The following is a 21,385-nucleotide window of genomic DNA, read 5'->3' on the forward strand; positions in this document are numbered from 1 at the left end:
TTAATTTTCCTAGCACTGACATTCACGCTTACACTGACACTGACATATTTTTAATATTTATTTCACGTTCCTATTTCCCAGAGTTCCCCCCCCCGCCCTCAGGCCTCAGTCCGGTGTTGCCGTGGCAACGGGGGGTCACGTGCCGGGCGGGTCACGTGCCGGGCGGGTCACGTGCCGGGCGGGTGACGTGCCGGGCGGGTCACGTGCCGGGGCTCACGCGCGGCGGGCGCGATGGCGGACGAGGAGCAGCGGGCGCTGCTCGGCGCTGAGGGCGGCGATGGCGGCGGCTCCCCGGGCCCTCCCCGCGCTGCCCGCCGCCTGCGATCCCCGCCGCCTCCCGCACCGCCTGCTCGTGCTGGCCCTCATGCGCTTCCTCGGCTTCGGTGCGGGCGGCGCGCGGGGGATCCGTGTGGGGGCCGTGTGAGGGGGGGGGCGGGTGTGGGAGCCGGCGCGGAGCCCTGAGCCGTCCCCTTCTCCCCGCAGGCAGCTGCTACGACAACCCGGCCGCTCTGCAAACGCAGGTTCAGCGGGTGAGTCGCTCTCGGGGCGGGGCTTTAAAACAGCAGGAGGAGTGATTCTTTCCGTGGGTGTGGGCTAACGGGACAGGGGGGGAGGCTTCCAACTAGGAGAGATGGGATTTTGGGAAGGAATTCCTGGCTGGGAGGGAAACAAAAAAAAAACAAACCCCCAAAAACAAACAAAAACCCCAACAACAACAAAAAAACAAACCAGTATTTACCTTCCAGATAAGGAAAAAAAAAAAAAAAAAAAGGAAAAATTCATTCCTTTTTTCTTCAGTTTCTTCTCATCTGACTTCATCTCCTGGTTCCCATGCAGGGAGTGGTGGAGTCCCCAGCCCTGAAAGTGTTTCACAATCCTGTGGATGTGCTGGGTTAACAGCTGGGCTGATGCTCCTGGAGGTCTTTTCCAACTTTAGGGATTCTGGGGTGATTCTAAAAGGACAAAGAACTGGTGGTTCCAAAGGGTTTCAGCTCCTCTGGCTGTAACCCAAGCAGATTCCACAGGAGATGTGCATGGCCAGGTCAGCCTGGTGGGATTTCCTTCCCCATCCAAGGGGAAACTGGTTCCTATGTGCAGTCACAGTCATTTACATCTTAGTATCTTTGGGAATGTTGTTCCCAGTGGAAGCAGGCAGAGGTAAAATCCCTTGTGGCCTTCCCAAGTCTCTGGGATCCATTCCTCGTGCTGGTGGTCAGGGGTGGGTGGAATTCAGGATTTGCCCAAATGGAAGAACTAAAAATAGAAAGAAACCAAGTTGTGAGGGAAAGCTTCTCACAATTTCCACTAAAACAATCCGAGAACTTGCTTTACTCATTTCCTTCTGCTCAAACCAGGTTCTTGTCAATGAATCCTGTTCTTTTTCCTCCTTCTCAAGGAGCATGTGGAGCCCAGGCCCAGCTGTGACTCAGGTGAAAGCACAGCACCATTTTTCCTGCCTCGGGGGAAGAAGGTGAGTCCTGGAGGTCCCCTAAGAAATGACCAAATTTTGCAAGCCAAGGAAGCTGGGATGAATCTTTCCTTGAAACTCTGGGCTGGGAATAATTCCCTTCACATTTCCTGAGTGGGGATGAGCTGGTTGTGGTGCCAGGAAAGGCCAGGGGAATATCTCAGATACTCACCTGTATCTGAGGATTTGTGTTTTATTCACTTGGCATTTGTGGGGAACAGCAAGGCGAACACACTCATTTCCTTCTCTCAGGCCGTGAATAACACTGAGGAAATTGTTTGCACTTGGAAACCACAAGGTGGGGAGCTCAGGGACATCAAAATGCAAAGAATTGTAATCTGTGGGTGAAACTCTGAAATCGAGTGTTGAGCAAGATGCTTCTAAAGGAAACAGTATATTTTCAGAATTAGATCACTAGGGATTTTTTTTTCTGCTGTGCAAAATAATTTCTCATTTACTCTTTGAAGGAAATAAGTTACAGTAATTACTGCAATAATTACAATTTTCCACATAATGTCCGTAATAACTCTTAGTCTATCTCTTCGTAGTTCTGAGTGAGCTTCAGCTTCAGTTCGTTATCACCTGGTGTGATCTTCCAGATTCCTTCTGGGGCTTTCTTCACTCGGGAGTGATGGATCCAGGCTTTCTGTTCTTTGATCTTGATTGCAGTGAAGGTAGTAAGAAGCACCTGGAATGGTCCTTCTCACTGTGGTTCCAAGGTCTTTTCTGCAAAAGACTTAACATATACATACTGGCTTATCTAATTCTCGGTTTTGAGCTTCGGCCACGTATTTCTCAATTTCTCGAAGTTGTTTATTTAGGGCCTTTATATACTCATGTAGGGTTTCTTCCCCTACTTGCATGGGTGTTGTTCTTTTTTGAACTGCATATGGCCTTCTATACAGTATTTCAAAAGGGCTTAGTTTCTTTTTTTGCCCTTGGTTTTGTTCGAATTTGCAATAGTGCCAATGGGAAAGCCTGGGGCCAGGGCAAATTTACTCCTTGCCCCAATCTCACAATTTGTTGTTTAATCAAGTGGTTCATTTTTTCCACTTGACCACTAGATTGAGGGTGGTATGGGGTATGCAATTCACAATCTATTCCCAGGTGATTACTTATTTGCTGCACAGTTTTTGAAATAAAGTGTGGCCCTCTATCTGATGATATGGTGGTTGGAACTCTAAACTTTGGTATTATTTCTTGTAACAGTGCTTGTTTACCTCTCGGGCCTTAGCTGTCCGGCCGGAAAAGGCTTCTGGCCATCCTGAGAAGGTATCAGTTAACACCAATAGGTAACGATGTCCTCCCTTCCTGGGCAGCTCTGTAAAGTCAATTTGCCATTGTTGCCCAGGTCCACAGCCTTTCCCAATTTGTCCCACTTTAGGCTTTGGAGTATTTTTGAGATTAGTTGGGAGGCAAAGGCTACACTGATGAGTTACTTGTATCACTGTGCCCTGCAATTTCCTGGCCATGATCTTTTCTTTGAAATGGTTAGACAGGGCATCCATTCGCCAGTGTGTTTTCTCATGTTCCGTCTGTACTAATACCCACAACAAATAGGAGGGTACTACAAGTTTCTCTTCTTCTGTTACAGCCCATCCCTCCTGGTTATAACTTGCCTTTTCTGCCTTAATGAGTTTTTTATCCTCTTTATTGTATATTGGCTTACCCTCAATAGAAATTTTTCCATCTGGAATTAATGCTGCTTCAATTGTCTCATTAGGTATCTCACTTTTTGCTGCTTCTTTTGCCTCTCTATCTGCCAGCATGATCCCCTCTTCCAATTCCGAGCTCACCTTCTGGTGTGCCTTGATATGCATGATGACTGCCTTCTCAGGTAGTTGTACTGCCTCCAACAGTCTCAATATTTCTTGTGCGTGTTTAATATTCTTCTTTTGTGAGTTTAGCAGTCCTCTCTTTCTCCAAGTGGCTCCGTGGGCATGCACAACTCCAAATGCATACCTTGAGTCTCTCTGCTTGAGGTAACTGCATACTCAGCATGCTTTTTCCTACTGTTGACATAGCTGCTCCCATCAGTAAAGCAGGTCTGGGCATTTTCAAGTGGGCTATCATTCAGATCCGGGCGACTGGAGTAGGTGGCGTCAATGGTCTCCAGGCAATCATGGATCGCTGGTTCTCCCATGCTTCCGCTGAGGAAGGAAGCTGGGTTCACAATGTTAGTTACCACAATCTCAGCATCATCCTGTTCCACCAGTATAGCTTGGTGCTTCAGGAATTTCTGTGGGGAGAGCCAATGCCCCCCTTTCGCTTCCAGGACTGTACACACTTTGTGAGACACTAGCACCGTCGTCTTCTGGCCCAGGGTGAACTTGCGTGCCTCTTGGATGTTCACTGCCACTGCTGCAACGGCTCTGAGGCACCCTGGCCACCCCTTAGCTGCCGTATCCAGCTGCTTAGAGAGGTAGGCAACTACCCTTCAATACGGGCCCAGGTTTTGTGCTAGTATCCCTAAAGCGATCCTTTGCTTCTCGTGAGAAAACAAAAAGAATGGCTGTTGGGGGTTGGGTTTGTTCCTTCTTTCTCTGGAGAATTTTTTCCCCACGGGTTGCCAAGGGGACCGGGTGTTGGATACTTGAGAGTGCTTGGCTGAAACAAAGAGATGGACAAAAGGTGGAAGGGGGAGATAACGCAGGTAAAAGACACAGCTTGAGGCAGCTGCGTGCTTTTCTGCTTCCGGCGTTCGGGAGACGCGTTTCGGCCGCTCCTCGAAGATCTCAGCCGCCGCAAAGCACGCCGAGCAGAAGCTGAGTCGCTTTTCTGCCTCGCCTTCGAGCTGCTTCGGCGCTGCTCCTCTTGCTGCAGCGTGACCCTGCACTCCCTGCGCTGCCGGGACATCCTGCCCCTGCCTGCCGGGACACCCTGTCATCCCAGCTACCAGCCCAGGACTTTTCCACTGTTCCAGCTTGGTGCTCTGAAAATCCTGCAGGGACACCGAAACCAAACTGCCCTGGGTTTTGTGAAACAAAGCCCTCAAGGTTCTTGGTGCTGTTGTCGTTTGTCATTAATGCTGTAGTTGTTTGGTGGGGGGGGGAGTTTTTTTTTGTGTTTGTTTGCTTTGTATTACATACTAGTAAAGAACTGCTATTCCTATTTCCCAAATCTTTGCCAAAGAGCCTCTGATTGTAATTTTACCTAGCAGATACCTGTCTTCCTAAACCAAGACAGATTTTGGCGCCCAACGTGGGGCTTGAGGGCACTGAGAAAAGAAGAAGGAAGAGAAATAGCAGTTCTTAACTAACCTAGTACTTTCTTTTGTGTGCGTTGAATATAAAAACCTCATTAGGCTGCATCATGTGGTCTAACTTAGCCTGGTTTGGGTAGCATGTGGTTGTGGCTGTATTCCTTCCATTTGCAGGCCCTTATCTAAACATGGGCCCTATAACTAAGGCTACTGTGACTGTCATCCAGTTTATTTTATGGCTTAATAAGGTGAAGAACTCATGGATTTTTAATTTCCTCTGGAGGGCAGGCACATGGATTCAGGGCTATCGTACACTAACTGTGTGTTTTTGGAGTTACTTTAACAATGGTACCTACTGTGAGGAAATGACACCGAGGGAAGTTTCTTTTTCCCAACCCTTTACCCATCTCTTTGGGTCTGCCCCACCAGTTTTTGAAGGGTTTATATCCTCTCTGAATGCTAATGATATCATACAATGGCTGGTGCTGCTAATATGCGTATTCTGTTTAGCATTCAGAGATAAGGGAAGATTGACCTGGATAACCACCCTGATACCTAGCCCACAAAATAGGGATGATACCCCAGAGCCTGACTCTGCCCCACAGCCTGCCTCAGAAAGGACCCACCCGGATTGGGTTGAGGCTCTGGTAAAAGAGATACATGAGATGGGCCAGATGCTGAGGGAGTACATTTCTCCAGCTCATGAAAAACCCTCCCCCTGCCCCGAGAAGGCAGAGACTGATGGTGCAGCAGTGGAACCCACAGATGTTACAACTGTCCAGGTTCCAGCTGAACCACAAGGGCAGCCACAGCCAGCAGCAGTCGCCCCTGTGGAAACAAGGAAGTGTAAAGTGAAATCGTCAGATCCTGATACTAAGGGTAAGAAAGGAGGGTCCTCACAGCCCACAGAAGAGCCACAGGTTGAGATCATCACTGAGTCCCTGACATATGAAAGTCTACGTAATCTGCAAAAAGATATTGCACGACGAGGACGTGAGGCTTATACAGCCTGGCTACTTCGAGTCTGGGACCTTATGGGTACAGGTGTGCAACTGGATAGTGCTGAAGCAAGGAATTTGGGACCCTTGACCCAGGACTCAGGTATAAATCAGATATTTGTAAGAGAGCAAAGGCCCCTTCCCCTTTGGGAACGACTTCTAATGAGTGTGAGAGAGAGATTTGTCCACAGAGACAGAATGCAAGAGCACAACAATAGAATGCGATGGAAGACCCTTGAGGAAGGAATCCAACAGTTGAGAGAAGTGGCAGTATTAGAAGTACTTTTTAGGAGGACCGGACAGCATGATAATGACCCCGACAAGGTTAAATGCACAGGGCACATGTTGTGGAATCTGGCAACTCATGGACCATCCCAATACGCCACATTCATCGCAACAATTAATGCCGAGGATAACCGAGAGACAGTGGGTTCTGTTGCCAACAAGCTCAGAAATTATGAAAGTATGATCAGTGGCCCAATGCAGGCTCATGTCTCTGCGGTGGTGAAGGAACTCAAAGAGGAGATGAGAGAAATGAGAGAGGAGATGAGAAGGAACAGTTCCCATGTAGCACCGGTGCGAGTCACAGGCCCCAGAATCAGAGCCCAACATTCCCCAGCGAGAGAGAGAGGGTACACCCCTCGAGCTGACCTGTGGTTTTATCTGAGGGACCATGGGGAGGACATGGGAGCGTAGCATGGGAAACCTACTTCTGTCCTGGCAGCACGGGTACGTGAGCTTAAAGAGAGAAACGCTAACAAAAGGAATTCCACTAGAATAAAAGTAGCCTCAGCCTCCCATGAGCAAGCTGCCAAGTATTACGGAGGTGAGAATGCTGTGTCAGATTCCCTCGAAGGAACCTCTACCATGTACGTCCAAGAAGGGAATAATAACCAGTGCTAGAGGGGCCCTGCCTCTAGCCAAGAAGAGGCACGGGAAAATCGGGTTTTTTGGACTGTGTGGATTCGATGGCCTGGCACATCAGAGCCACAAAAATATGAAGCTTTAGTAGATACTGGGTCGCAGTGTACTCTAATGCCATCAGGACATGTGAAGGCAGAACCGATTTCCATTGCCGGGGTGACGGGGAAATCACAAGAACTGACTCTGGTTGAAGCCGAGGTGAGCCTGACCGAGAAGGAGTGGCAGAAACTTCCGATTGTGACCGGCCCAAAGGCTCCATGTATTCTGGGCATAAACTTCCTCAGGAATGGATATTATAAAGACCCTAAAAGACTCAGATGGGCTTTTGGAATAGCTGCTGTGGAGGCAGAGAACATTAAGCAGTTGAACACCTTGCCGGGACTATCAGAGAACCCATCTGCAGTGGGACTCCTGAAGGTAGAAGAACAACAAGTACCTGTTGCCACCTCAACAGTGCACCGTCGGCAGTATCGGACAAATCGGGACGCCGTGATCCCCATCCACAAGATGATCCGTGAGCTGGAGAGCCAAGGGGTGGTCAGCAAAACCCACTCACCCTTCAACAGCCCCATCTGGCCTGTGCGCAAGTCTGATGGAGAATGGAGACTGACTGTAGACTATCGTGCATTGAATGAAGTGACTCCACCGCTGAGCGCTGCTGTGCCGGACATGCTGAAACTTCAGTACGAGCTGGAGTCCAAGGCAGCGAAGTGGTATGCCACTATTGACATTGCCAATGCATTTTTCTCCATTCCTCTGGCCGCAGAATGCAGGCCTCAGTTTGCTTTCACCTGGAGGGGCGTGCAGTACACCTGGAACCGGCTGCCCCAAGGGTGGAAACACAGCCCCACCATCTGCCATGGGCTGATCCAGGCTGCACTGGAGAAAAGTGAGGCTCCAGAACATCTACAGTACATTGATGACATCATTGTGTGGGGAAAGACTGCAGCTGAAGTGTTCGAGAAAGGAGAGAAGATCATCCAGATTTTGCTGAAAGCCGAGTTTGCCATCAAGAAGAGCAAAGTCAAGAAACCTGCCAGAGAGATCCAGTTCCTGAGAGTAAAGTAGCAAGATGGACGGCGGCAAATCCCCACTGAGGTCATTGATAAGATCACAGCAATGTCTCCACCGACCAGCAAAAAGGAAACACAAGCTTTCCTAGGAGCCATAGGTTTTTGGAAGATGCACATTCCTGAGTACAGTCAGATCGTGAGCCCTCTCTACCTGGTTACCCGCAAGAAAAACAATTTCCACTGGGGCCCTGAACAGCAACAAGCCTTTGCCCAGATCAAGCAGGAGATTGCTCATGCAGTAGCCCTTGGCCCAGTCAGGACGGGACCAGATGTAAAGAATGTGCTTTATTCTGCCGCCGGGAACAACGGTTTTGTCCTGGAGCCTTTGGCAGAAGGTGCCAGGGGAGACCCGAGGCCGACCACTAGGATTCTAGAGTCGAAGTTACAGAGGATCTGAAGCCAACTACACTCCCACAGAGAAGGAGATCTTAGCCGCCTATGAAAGAGTTCAAGCCGCCTCAGAAGTAATTGGCACAGAAGCACAACTCCTCTTGGCACCCCGACTACCAGTGCTGGGGTGGATGTTTAAAAGAAAGGCTCCCTCCACGCACCATGCCACCGATGCCACATGGAGCAAATGGACTGCCCTCATCACACAGCGTGCCCGTATTAGAAACCCAAATCGCCCTGGGATTTTAGAGATAATTACAAACTAGCCGGAAGGAGAAAACTTCGGTTTCACGGACGAAGAAGAGCAGGTACAAGTGACACGAGCTGAAGAAGCTCTTCCATACAACCAATTGCCAGCAGAAGAAACACACTACGCTCTTTTCACTGATGGTTCCTGTCGCATCGTAGGAATGAACCGTAAGTAGAAAGCAGCCGTATAGAGCCCCACACGACAGGTTGCAGAAGCCACTGAAGGAGACGGGGGATCAAGTCAGCTTGCTGAACTCAAAGCTGTTCAATTAGCCCTTGACATTGCTGAAAGAGAGAAGTGGCCAAAGCTCTACCTCTACACTGATTCGTGGATGGTAGCCAATGCTCTGTGGGGCTGGCTAGAAAGGTAGAAAAAAGCCAACTAGCAGCGTAGAGGAAAACCAATCTGGGCTACTAATGAATTGAAAGACGTTGCCACTCGTGTAGAGAAGCTGCCTGTGAAAGTCCGCCATGTAGATGCCCATGTTCCCAAGAGTCAAGCTAATGAGGAACACCAAAACAACAAGCAGGTAGATCAGGCTGCCAAGATAGAAGTGTCAAAGATAGATTTAGATTGGCAACACAAGGGAGAGTTGTTCCTAGCCCGATGGGCCCATGATGCCTCGGGTCATCAAGGCAGAGATGCCACCTATAAGTGGGCCCGAGACCGAGGGGTAGATTTAACCATGGACAGTATTTCTCAGGTTATCCATGACTGTGAGACATGTGCTGCAATCAAGCAAGCCAAGCGAGTGAAGCCCTTATGGTATGGTGGGCGGTGGTCCAAATATAAATATGGAGAAGCCTGGCAGATTGACTACATCACCCTTCCCCAAACCCGCCAGGGCAAGCGTTATGTGCTAACCATAGTAGAAGCCACCACTGAATGGTTGGAGACCTACCCTGTGCCTCATGCTACTGCCCGGAACACCATCCTGGGCCTGGAAAAACAAGTCCTGTGGAGACATGGCACCCCTGAGAGAATCGAGTCGGACAATGGGACTCATTTCAAGAATAGTCTTATAAGCACCTGGGCTAAAAAACATGGCATTGAGTGAGTGTACCATATTCCTTATCATGCACCAGCGGCCGAGAAAGTTAAACGGTGCAATGGCCTGCTTAAAACTACCTTGAAAGCACTGGGTGAGGGAACCTTTAAGAATTGAGATACTAATTTAGCAAAGGCCACCTGGTTGGTGAACACTCGAGGTTCCACCAACCGAGCAAGTCCTGCCCAATCTGAGCCCTTGCAAAAGACAGACGGAGATAAAGTTCCAGTGGTACACATGAGAAGTATGCTGAGAAAAACTGTTTAGATTAATCCTGCCTCCAGTAAAGACAATCCCATCCGTGGAGTTGTCTTCGCTCAGGGACCAGGTTGCACCTGGTGAGTGATGCAAAAGGATGGAGAGACCCGATGCATACCTCAAAGAGACCTTGTTTTGAGGTGAACTATCCATGACAATGTGGCTGCATCCATATTTGCATATATATATATGTATTTTTAATAGTTAAAACTCAATGTAATATGTTTGTATGGGAAAAAAATTCGGGGTGGATAATGTTGGGGGTTGGGTTTGTTCCTTCTTTCTCTGGAGAATTTTTTCCCCACGGGTTGCCAAGGGGACCGGGTGTTGGATACTTGAGAGTGCTTGGCTGAAACAAAGAGATGGACAAAAGGTGGAAGGGGGAGATAACGCAGGTAAAAGACACAGCTTGAGGCAGCTGCGTGCTTTTCTGCTTCCGGCGTTCAGGAGACGCGTGTCGGCCGCTCCTCGAAGATCTCAGCCGCCGCAAAGCACGCCGAGCAGAAGCTGAGTCGCTTTTCTGCCTCGCCTTCGAGCTGCTTCGGCGCTGCTCCTCTTGCTGCAGCGTGACCCTGCACTCCCTGCGCTGCCGGGACATCCTGCCCCTGCCTGCCGGGACACCCTGTCATCCCAGCTACCAGCCCAGGACTTTTCCACTGTTCCAGCTTGGTGCTCTGAAAATCCTGCAGGGACACCGAAACCAAACTGCCCTGGGTTTTGTGAAACAAAGCCCTCAAGGTTCTTGGTGCTGTTGTCGTTTGTCATTAATGCTGTAGTTGTTTGGTGGGGGGGGGAGTTTTTTTTTGTGTTTGTTTGCTTTGTATTACATACTAGTAAAGAACTGCTATTCCTATTTCCCAAATCTTTGCCAAAGAGCCTCTGATTGTAATTTTACCTAGCAGATACCTGTCTTCCTAAACCAAGACAATGGCCTACTTACATCTGGAAGTCCCAAGGCTGGTGCTGACATGAGGGCTTTCTTTAGCTGGTCGAAGGCTCGAGCCGCTTCTTTGGTCCACTGAAGATCTCTGCTTCCTTCCGTGATCAAGGCATACAGAGGTTTAACAAGTAATCCGTAATTATAAATCCACAGTCTGCACCATCCTGTGATGCCTGAGAAGGTTCTCAGTTCTTTCACTGTCTGAGGCTTTGGGGTCTGGCATATTGCCTCTTTGCGATCTTGCCCTAAGGTTCTCCGTCCAGCACTCACTTCATAGCCCAGGTAAATTACTGTTTGTCTCACCATTTGGGCTTTCTTCTGGGACACCCGATACCCCTGCAGGCCCAAGAAGTTGAGGAGGCTTACCGTCCAGTCCACACGTTTCCTGGGTCTGGGTGGCTATTAGGAGGTTATCCACATACTGGAGCAACTGTCCTTCTCCTGGTGGAGGTTCCCAAGACTCCAAATCTTTTGCAAGCTGTTCCCCAAATATGGTGGGGGAGTTTTTGTACTTTTGAGGCAAACACACCATGTGAGCTGAGTTTTTTCGTCTACTTTTGGGGTTCTCCCGCTCAAATGCAAAGATTTTCTGGCCGGCTTCATGGAGAGGGAGGCAAAAGAAAGCATCTTTCAAATCTAAACCAGTAAACCAGGTTAGTTCAGGGATTAAACGAGTTAAAAAGGTGTAAGGGTTAGCAGCTACTGGATACGAGTCTTCAGTTATCTTATTAACAGCCTTTAAGTCTTGTACTAGCTTGTATGATCTCTTAGGCTTCTTCACTGGCAAGAGAGGAGTGTTAAAATCAGACTGACACTCTTTTAGTAGTCTTATCTTCAAATGTTTTCAATAATTGGACTAATCCCTTCTCTGTCTTCCTTCTTTAGGGGCTATTGTTTAACTTTTACTGGCTGCCTTCTTTCTTTAAGTTTGACCTATACGGATAGTGCATTCTTTGCCCTGCTTGGTATGTCAGAAGCCCACACCCCAGGAAACACTTGATTTATTATTTTTTTGAAATTCTCTTCTTCATTGGCAACTTCAGTTTCTTTGGTTATCATCATTAAGCTTAACAGTTCTACATATTGTTGATCTTTTACCTCCAAAATAATTTTCCAATTCTTAAATACTATTTTTGTCTCCAGCTGCTCTAGCACATCTCTGCCCAAAAGTGCAGATGGAGCTTTAGGCATATATGAAAATCAATGAATTCTTCATTGTTTTTCAATTTATACTTCAATGGTTTGCAAAAAAAATAAGCTTTTTCAGATTGGCCAGTTGCTCCTTTTACCATAACATAGTCGTTGTTTACAGGTATTAGGGCCTTATTCAGCACTGAAAATGTTGCCCCTGTGTCTATTAAGAATTCTCTTTTTTTTTTTTTTTTAATGCTTTTTGATCTTATTCTAATTCTTAAGTTTCACTTGGTATTATTCTGGTACAAAAATATGCTGGCCACACTCAACTTTAGGAATTTGTACTGGTTTCTTTAAGATCTTTGAAATTTCGTTTTCCAGCAACTCAAATATTTTACTGCTGCGCGGGCTTATGGTTCCACTTTTAGGTACTAGCCACTTGTACCCTTATCGGACCCACGAGCCTTGACAGAGTGCACCACGAAGCACAGTCCACTGCTTACAGTAGCAGCCCCTCCTTGGGCAGGGGAACTCTTTTGAACCAGCTTCCCAATTCTTGTGCCTCCTATTCCTGGGCATATATCAAAATCAACACAAGAGAGAAAAAACAACAAAACGAAACAAAAACCAGTTTGTTGACTTTAAAAAGGAAAAAGTTAGCTGTACTTTCAGCTGTTGAGGAAAGAATTATGGTTAAAAAGCAAAAAAGGAAAAATCAAAACAAGGCTCGAGGCATAAAAAGCAAAACAGATGTTTTCAAACTAAGGCTCGAAGCATTACCTGTTGAGACAAGAACTTATGGTTAAGAAAAGGATAAACATCTTTTTATTAAAGCAAACAAACGAAAAGCAAAACCAGACAAACGAAAACTTTTCCAATCAGTCAGGCACAGTTTTAGGCTCTCAAAGGAAGCAGCCAAGGTGGTGGGGAGATCCTCTATGACTCTGAATACATTCTTAAAATCCTACAGACTTCGGCCGGGACACAGCACAGACCCTCCTGCAGGAAAGGGGGGGCGGGGCTCGATCCCACACTCCCCCTTCGCTCTTCTGCAGTTGCAGCCGAGGACTACAGCACTTTGAAGATATTATCACACACTCTGGCAATTGCAAACTTCCACTTGCCAAAAATCCCTCCGCGTTTTACAAAGAGCTGGGAAACATAGCCTTAGGCTGTGAGTTCAGCCTGTTGTCTGACTACCAAGGTGACACTAAGTACCCTTGATCACCAGCTATGTCAGGCATAGATAGAAAGAGAGGGGAAAAAACCTCCTTGCCTGTTTTGTTCCTTTTTTTTTCCTTTTTTTTTTTTTTTTTTTTTTCTCTACAAACAGTTTATTCACTCACGGGGCTTTTCTACTGAACAACAAACTAATTGAAGTCACACTATCAGTTAAACGATCAAAACTAGCACACAGCCTTCCCGTGAGACGCCACAGCCTTCCCAAATCCCTTCTCCTTCTCAGACAGAGGTATCTCTCCGCCAATGAGCGGGGGTTTTAAAATCTCTTCCATGTTGCAGAATTTCCAAAAACACAGAGATTAGAGATTAGTAGCAGATTCCAAAATTACACAAACAGAAACGACTGCTCTACAAGCTTTCACAAACCGCAGCACAAACGGTACAAAATTGATTCACAATCACAAAACCTCGGGATCGCCAAGCAGACACAGATCTGCCCGCAATACACACACACACATCCGGTGCGCGGGCCCACGACTCAAAACGGGACCCTTTGCATCTCAAAACTCAGGCTAGCCCCTCAGATTATGCTTTACCAAGGTGCACCTTTAAACTACAAGCCGAAACCGGAGCTAGTACTGCTTTAGAACCAACAAGACCCTAGACCAGCGGCTCTGCTGCCGCCGTTGCTGCCCCGCCACTCGGGATGCAGCCACCAACTGCCAGGTTCTTTACCTGGAAACAAAACAACCATCTACGATACTCCGCGGAGTTTTTCCAAAACTCATTCAGGCCTCTGCTTTGCATAAGACGTCTCTTATGACTTACAAGCTGCCTCTATTCAAAGGTACCTGTCTTCAGTATTTGTTCTTGACTTTATTTTTTAAACATACCTTTTTGTCCGTAGTTCCAGCAGGCTCTGGTCTGTCTCCGGGGGCGTCAGGGGGTCGCAGGAGCCTTCTACCCAGAAAATCCTGGGGGGCGCCCAAAAGGGTCCTAGACCCCGATGGCCCCCACAGCGAGAGAGAGCAGGCTCCTGCCTGGCTCGCCATAATGAATTATTAAAAAAATATGAATATCGCCCTAATGCCGATATCCAACTATGACGGACAAAAGACTCTCTAAGAGTTTAAAGTTAGAAAGTGTATGTTTAACTACGATGCCGGGCAGCCTGCGGGATAGCTCCCAAACACACGCGCGCTCACAGAAGATCACAGGGTCTTTTTATCTACAGAAGTATTGAATACCCAAAACACAAATGTATATTCATGACTTTAGTGCATCCCATTCCCCGCTTCGTATGGTAATTAGCCAAAAGCTATTAAGCGTGCGTGGTTTGTTCTTTGAAATGGGTCGGTGCTCTTTTTTATGGGGCGGGGTCTCAAAATGATGAAGTAAGTGAGTCTGCTTTGACTTTTTAACCTTTTAGTGTTGCGTGACAACTGAATCCTGTTTTCCCAGGAGTATTTGATTTATGAATTCATTGTCCTTCTTGAAGCCTATTGATTAGTCAGAATACACAAACATAAGTTGACAGGCCCCATGATTTATCAGTTCCTTAAATCCGGCTTCTGCTTATCAAAAGGGAAGTCTATCTGTCTTACTTCAGCAATATCTGGTTCAACTAAAATCTTTAATTCTTCAAAATGAATGTTTCAGGAATGGAGCTGGAGCACCGGGAGAGGCTGAGGGATGTGAAGGGGCTCAGGAGGGACCTCCGTGGTCTCTACAGCTCCCTGACAGGAGGGGCAGCCAGGTGAGGGTCAGGCTCTGCTCTCGGGTGACATGGTGAGGCAGAAAGGCTCCCAGAGGAGGTTTAGGTTGGATCTGAGGGAAAATTCCTCCTGGAAAAGGCAGTCTTGGCCCAGGCTGCCCAGAGCAGGGGGACTCCCCATCCCTGGGGGGGTTTCACAGCTGTGTGGATGTGGCACTTGGGGACGTGGCCAGGGGTGACCAAAGCCTTTTCCAACCTCAGCCATCCCCTGATCCCTTTGGGACCAAACACCAAAAACTCCGGGTTAAATTGTGCCTCCCCACCCCGGGGGGCTTTCCTTGGCCTCTCCCCCCAGCCTGCATCCTGCCTGCCCTGCTCTTCCCTCCCTGGAATCCTCCCCCTTTTCCTCTCCCCAGGTGCCGGACGGAGCACCCCCTTCCCCCCGGCAGGACTCTGGGGTGAGTGGTGACCCCCCCTGGACACTCCCTGACCCCCGTGTCCCCATCCCTGCACCCCAGACCCCCCCTCACCTCAAACCTCACTCCCCCCATCCCCCCCCCGCTCGCCGGGGCAGCGGAGAACGCGGGGGCGGGTGGGATTTGGGGGGGTCGAGCTGGGAGGGGTAGGGGACAGGGCAGGGGGGCGCCGGGGAGGTGAGGGGGGCAGAGCAGGGGGGCATTGAGGGGGTCAGGAGGGGCCTGGGGGGGGCAGGGGGCGCTGGGAGGTATGGGGGGGGGCACTGGGGGGCTGGGCACAGCGGGGACAGGGGAGGCACAGCGGGGACAGGGGGGCACTGCCCGTGTCCCCCCATCCTGTTCAGGTCCTGTCTCCCCCCCACGCCCCCGGGTCCCACCCAGGAGGGGAAGCAGCATCTTATCTTATCTTATCTTATCTTATCTTATCTTATCTTATCTTATCTTATCTTATCCTATCCTATCCTATCCTATCCTATCCTATCCTATCCTATCCTATCTTATCCTATCCTATCCTATCCTATCCTATCCTATCCTATCCTATCCTATCCTATCCTATCCTATCCTATCTAATGTAGTCTAATTGCCCATCTCTACGAGAGATTTAAAGGGGTCGTCCACAAAGTCCATGACATCCGTGTTGGGCAGCGAGGCCTGGATGTTTTCAGCCCCTTGCTCCAGGAGGCTGCAGCTGGGGAGGAGATTCTCCGGTGTCTCCTCGTTCCAGGCAACCTCCAGGAAAGCCGTGGCTGTCAGGTTTTCATCCAAGCCCGGTGTGGTGAGGCCGGGCTCGGCGGGGATTTGCTGCTGCTCTTGCTCCCCTGCCGGGCACAGGGGCAACACTTCAGCCAGGGTGGAAGGTGGCAGCTCCAGGATGTCGAGAGCGAGGAAATCTTGCTCCAGGGAGGGGCTGAGCAGAGCCTCCCAGTCAATGCTGCCCATCAGTGCGGTCAGCTCGTGCGGCTCCTCGGGGTCGCCCGGGGCATCGCTGGGCAGGCAAGAAGCCTCGGCCACCAGGGCTGTGGGGCAGGGCTCTGGGAACTGCTCCAGGAACTGTTCTGGGAACTGCTCCGGGACCTGTTCTGGGAACTGTTCTGGAAACTGCTCTGGGACCTGCTGCGGGAGCTGCTGCGGGAACTGCTGCCCCTCCTCGTTCCCCACGGGATCGCTGTAGAGGTTGCTCCCAAACTCCTCGAACTCTTGGAGCGGCTGCTGCAGCTCCGCGCCCACCTCGAGGCTGCCATGGGCCGGGCTGGGCGCACGCTGAGCTGCTGGCTGGGCTCGCTTGCTGGAGGCTGGCGGGATTTGCTCTGGAAACGCCCCGCGGCCCTCGGAGCTGCTGCTCTTGGGCCACGTGGCGTATTGAGGGTGAAACTTTCAATAGGCGCCTCTGCCTGGCTCCCCCTTGTCCCAGGGAACTTTGACGAAGCGCTTGTTGACGCACAGGTTGTTCCGGATGGCGCTCTAGATGCAAAAGAGAACAAACCCCAGGGTTGAAGTCCTGCCAACGGCTCCTACCTGCCAGCTGGGATGAGCGCGGCAGAAGTAGCTGAAGTTTTCGCGGATCCACTTGCAGATGGCGGCCAGGGTGAGCTTGGGCTTCCCGCTGGCTTCCACGGCCATGCAGATGAGGGTGGCGTAGGAATAGGGCGGCCTGACGTGCGGGTTGGTTTTGTAGTCGACGTCCTCGGCGGGCGGAGGGGACCTGGGCACGGTCTGGGGCAGGGACGCAGTCACCTCGCCTGCGCTGGAGGCGGAGGAGGAGGACGCGGCCGTGCTGGGAATGTCGAGGAAGTCGCAGAGCTCCTTGGAGGTCAGGGGAAAACCCGGGCTCTGGAAGTCCACCAAGCTCACCAGGTTCTCCCAGATGCTGCAGCGATCATTGGGATCCTCGGAGATGGGAGGCAGGCCGAGGTCGGCGCCCATGAGATTGACCAGCCACAGCAGGTTGGGCTCCTCGCGGCGCTGCTGCTGCTGCTGCTGCTCCTGGCTGGAGCTGGATTGCTCCTGAGCCTCGAGCACGGGGCTGGGGCTCGCCATGGCCTCGGCGCCGGGCAGGGCTCACGTGGAGGCAGAAAATGCACGGGGCAGATGCTGCAGGGAGAAGAGGCAGAGGGTTGAGGTTCAGCGAGAAGCAGCACCCGGACAGCGCCGGGTGTCCCCGGTGCCGCTGGGTGGCACGCGTCCCCGGGGCGCTGGGCACGGGAGCCGCAACATTTGCCCTGGGAGGGGCTTTAGCAGCCTCGAGCCTCGGGGAAATTCCCTCAAAGCCTCACGTCCCCGGGCCCCCCAAAGCCAACCCCGCCCAGTGCCCGGTGAGGTTTTGGCCGCAGAAAGAACGAAAGAAAATCAACATCCCCTCCCCGCCCTCAAACAACACGAATCCAGTCCTGCCCTCGCACCAAGCAAGGCAGTTTCTCACACCTGCCACAGGTCAGGACGGCACCTCAGAGTCCGACACCTCCACCCTACGGACCTTAAACCACTCGTCCATCCCCTCCCGCCCCATCCTATCCCATCCCCGCTCCCTTCGCTCTGCTGCTGTTCGCCATTCCTCCTGCCCCCGGTCCCCCAAACTAACCCGGAGCAGGGATCCACCCCAAGCGCGGCGTCCCTCGGAGCGACCCGGCGGCTTCAGCCTTGGGGAAATGCCGTGCGGGGGACGCGGCCTTGGCTCCGGCCTTGCAAAGCCGGGATGCCGGCGCTGCTTTTGGGCCAGGAGACCGAGAAACAGAGAGAGCCAGAGCGCGGCCGGAGCGCAGCAGCTGCCGCTGTGCGGGCTGGAGCGGCTCTGGGGCAACGGCAGCGCTGCCGAGCCTTGGGCTCGAGGGGGACGCTGCCACCAACGGGCATTTCCCCGCCCGGCCGCTGAACGGGCTCCTCTGGCGCCGTGTGGGGCTGAGCCCAGCCCCCGCCGCTTCCCGCAGCCCCTCGAGGGCAGCCCCCCGAGCCCCCGCGCCCCCCGAGGCCCAGCCCCGCGGGCTGTCGTGGGTCAGGAGAGGGACAGTGGGTTTTGGAAGTGCAGGAGGGCACAAGACATGAGAAAAACAATGTGTGGGGGAAAAAAGAAAAACCCCCCAAAAAAAGGGGGCAAAAGCAGGGCGGTGCCCAGGGAGGCGCCGTGCCCAGAGCCGGCAGCCCCCAAAGTTGTGTTCTGACCCCCAAAGCCGTGTCCTGCCCCCCAGGGCTGTGTCCTGACCCCCCCCGCCAGAGCTGTGTACTGGCCCCCCCAATCTTGTGTCTTGCCCCCATGTCTGTGTCCTGGCCCCCCAGGGTTGTGTCCTCCCCCCACCCAAGGGTGTTTCCTGACACCCCCCAAGGCCGTGTCCTGCCCCCCAGGGTTGTGTCCTGCCCCCCAATGTTGTGTCCTGCCCCCCAAGTCTGTGTCCCGCCCCCCAAGGCCGTGTCCTGCCCCCCAGGACAGCTCTGCCGGCTGGAGCTGTGGAGCTGCTGCAGTGGGGATACAAAATCCGGGCTCTTGAGCTTTTTTCCTCCCATTACCTTCGGTGTGGGAGCCGCCCCTGCTGCCCTTTGTGGACTCGATCTTTCCTGAGCTAACTCTCCTCGAGGGAAACTTTTCGACAGTTTTTCTTTTTTCCCAAAACAACAAAAAATATTCCTTTCCCATGACAACAGGTGTTGTTTGCAATTTCTGTCACTCAGCCAACGGGAGAGGTGTCAGCCCTATGGGCCAGTAACGTGGGGGATTTTTAGCTCAGAGTGTTATAAAAGGGCTGAAAGAATTGTAAAATAAAACCTCCTGACTGGAGTCAAGCATCTTTATTTTGTGTCCAATCTCCACAGCCGTTCATTGGGATGCTGGATCCCTGGAGGGTTCTGAGGGAACACGGAGCTGAGAAGGAAAGTGCAGACACCAGGGCGGGTGGGGCCGTGCCAGAAAATTTGGGAATTTTGGGGAAAATTGGGAATTTTGGAAGTAAAATTTGGGGATTTTGGGGAAAATGGGGAATTTTGGGGGATATTCAAGAATTTTGGGGAAAATTTGGCAATTTTGGGGGCAAAATTTTGGGATTTTTTTTCATTTTTTCCTCCTTTTTTGTCACTTCCTGTTTGCTCCTCCTTGGCCACGCCCCCTCCAATGCTCAGCCAATCGCTGCTCTCGCTGCTGCGCCGGGTGGGCGTGGCCGACCCTCAGCGCTTCCAGGTGGGCGTGGCCTCCATGGACTCCGCCCAGGCCGCCATCTTGCTCCCGATGTTGCATGACGTCACCAGCAGCCAATAAAAACAAAGAAATAAAAAGTGGGTGTGGCTTGTTCTATGGTGGGCGGGGCTTGACATTATTGGGATTTTCCCCCAAAATCCTTTAAAATTTTGGGGATTTTTTGGATTTTTTCTGCGCAACATAGAAAATTTCGATGAAATTCCGAAGAGTTTTTCAAAAAAATTCCTGGAATTCACCCAGATCCTGAAATTTCACCTGAAATTCCCGAATTCAACCCCAAACCCCCCCAAAATTCCCAAAATTCCCCCAAATCCGTGAAAAGTCCAAAAATAATCCCCCCAAAATTTCCAAGTTCTGTCAAAAAAATTCCCTAAATTTCCTGCCCGATTCCCAAATTTTCCTCCCAAAATCTCCCAAAATTTCCCCCCCAAATTCCCAAATTTCCCCCTAAAAACCCCAGAATTTTCCCCTCAAATTTTCCTGCCAAAATTCCCAATTTTTTTCCCAGAATTCCCAAATTTTCCCCCCAAATTCCCAAATTTATCCCTGAGAATTCCCGGATTTTCCTCCCAAAACTCCCAAATTTTCTCCCCAAACTCACTTTTTTCCCCGAAATTTCCCCCCAAAACTCCCAAATTTCTCCCGAATTCCCAAAATTTTCCCCAAATTTTCAAATTTATCCCTGAAAATTCTCGGATTTTCCTCCCAAAACTGTCAAATTTTCTCTCCAAGCTCACTTTTCTCCCCAAAATTCCAAAATTTCCCCCAAACACCCCAAATTTTCCCCGAATTCCCAAATTTCACCCTAAAAATCCCCAAATTTTCCTCCCCAAATTCCCAAAATTTCTCCCCAAACATTCCCAAGTTTTCCTCCCAAAACTTCCCCAAATTTTCCCACCCAATTCCCAAATTTTCCTCCCAAAATTCCCGATTTTTTTTCCCACGTTTCCTCCCCAAATCCCCAATAAAACCTTCACAACTCCATTTCCGGCCATGTGGGCATGGTTTATTGACGCCGTGGGGGGAGCTTGATGCTGATTGGGCCGTAGGGGCGGGGCTGCTCCACTTGCAGCCAATGGGCGGCACAGAGGTCTGGGGGAAAGGGGGCGGGGCTTCAGTGGGCAGAAAATAAGTGGGAAGAGAAGTGGGAGGAGCTTAAGGGGGTGGGGTTATAGCAGGGATAATAAAAGTGGGTGGGGCTTGTGTGAGTGGGGCTTAAAGTGGAAATAGGCGAGGCTTAAAGGTAAAGGGGTGGGGCTTAAATGGGTGTGGCAAAACGGGAGTGGGCGTAAAATCGAGTTGAGGAAAGTGGGCGGGGCTTCAGTGGGCGGGGCTTGAATGACAAGTGGGCGTGGCGTAAAGTGGGTGGGGGATAATGTGGAGGGAAATGTAGAGGTGGGGCTTAAAGCATGGTTTAAGGGGAAGTGGGCGTGGTTTAGGAGAAAGGGGCGTGGCCGAAGCCCACCCAAGCTCGGCCACCAGGGGGCATGGCCAATCCGGCTGAGGATGGCGCCAAGCTCCGCCCCTTCCGGGGGCTGGGCGAGGTCAAGGAGCAGCCTGGGAGGGGGAGGAGGAGAAATTTGGGGAAAAATTCCCAAAATTCCCCGAAAAATTGCCAAAAGTTCCAAAAAAATTCCCCCCAAAATTAAAACATTGTAATAGAAAAAATCGGGAAAATCAGGCAAAGTTTGGTGGAATTTTGGCCAAAATTTAATAAAAATTTAATTCAAATTTCATTAAATTTCAATAATTTGTTGTTTAAAATTTGTTAAAAATTGATCCAAAGTTCTGACTCAAAAAATCGCGAAAAATTTCTCCAAAAACACCAGAATTGAACTTGACGAAAATCATCCCAAAAAAGTTTAACAAAACATTCCCTAAAATATTCCTGGAAAATCAGGAAAAAATTCCCGAATTTTTCCCCGATTTTTCCCAAACTTTTGATGGTTTTGCAATGAATTTTTGAAGAATTTTGATTAAATTTTTTTACCAAATTTCTACAAATTTTTTTCTTCACAATTTTTCCCCAAATTTTCCGGTTTTTTTCCCAAAATTTTGATGAATTTTGGACAAATTTTAAAACAATTTTGACAAAATTCCAACAAATTTTCACCGACCCTCCCAAAAGATCTCCAAAAAATCCCAAAA

At 50.3% G+C, this 21,385-nt stretch overlaps 1 pseudogene; it reads right to left on the reverse strand.

Moving 5' to 3' along the window:
• Nucleotides 1-213: 213 nt before the first annotated feature.
• Nucleotides 214-17,271, reverse strand: LOC136304248 (uncharacterized; annotated as a pseudogene).
• Between the last annotated feature and the right edge of the window lie 4,114 nt (nucleotides 17,272-21,385).

The sequence above is a fragment of the Chamaea fasciata genome, unplaced genomic scaffold (assembly GCF_029207755.1).
Source record: "Chamaea fasciata isolate MVZ Bird 193981 ecotype frontalis unplaced genomic scaffold, bChaFas1.0.hap1 SCAF_65, whole genome shotgun sequence".
Lineage (NCBI taxonomy): Eukaryota > Metazoa > Chordata > Aves > Passeriformes > Sylviidae > Chamaea > Chamaea fasciata.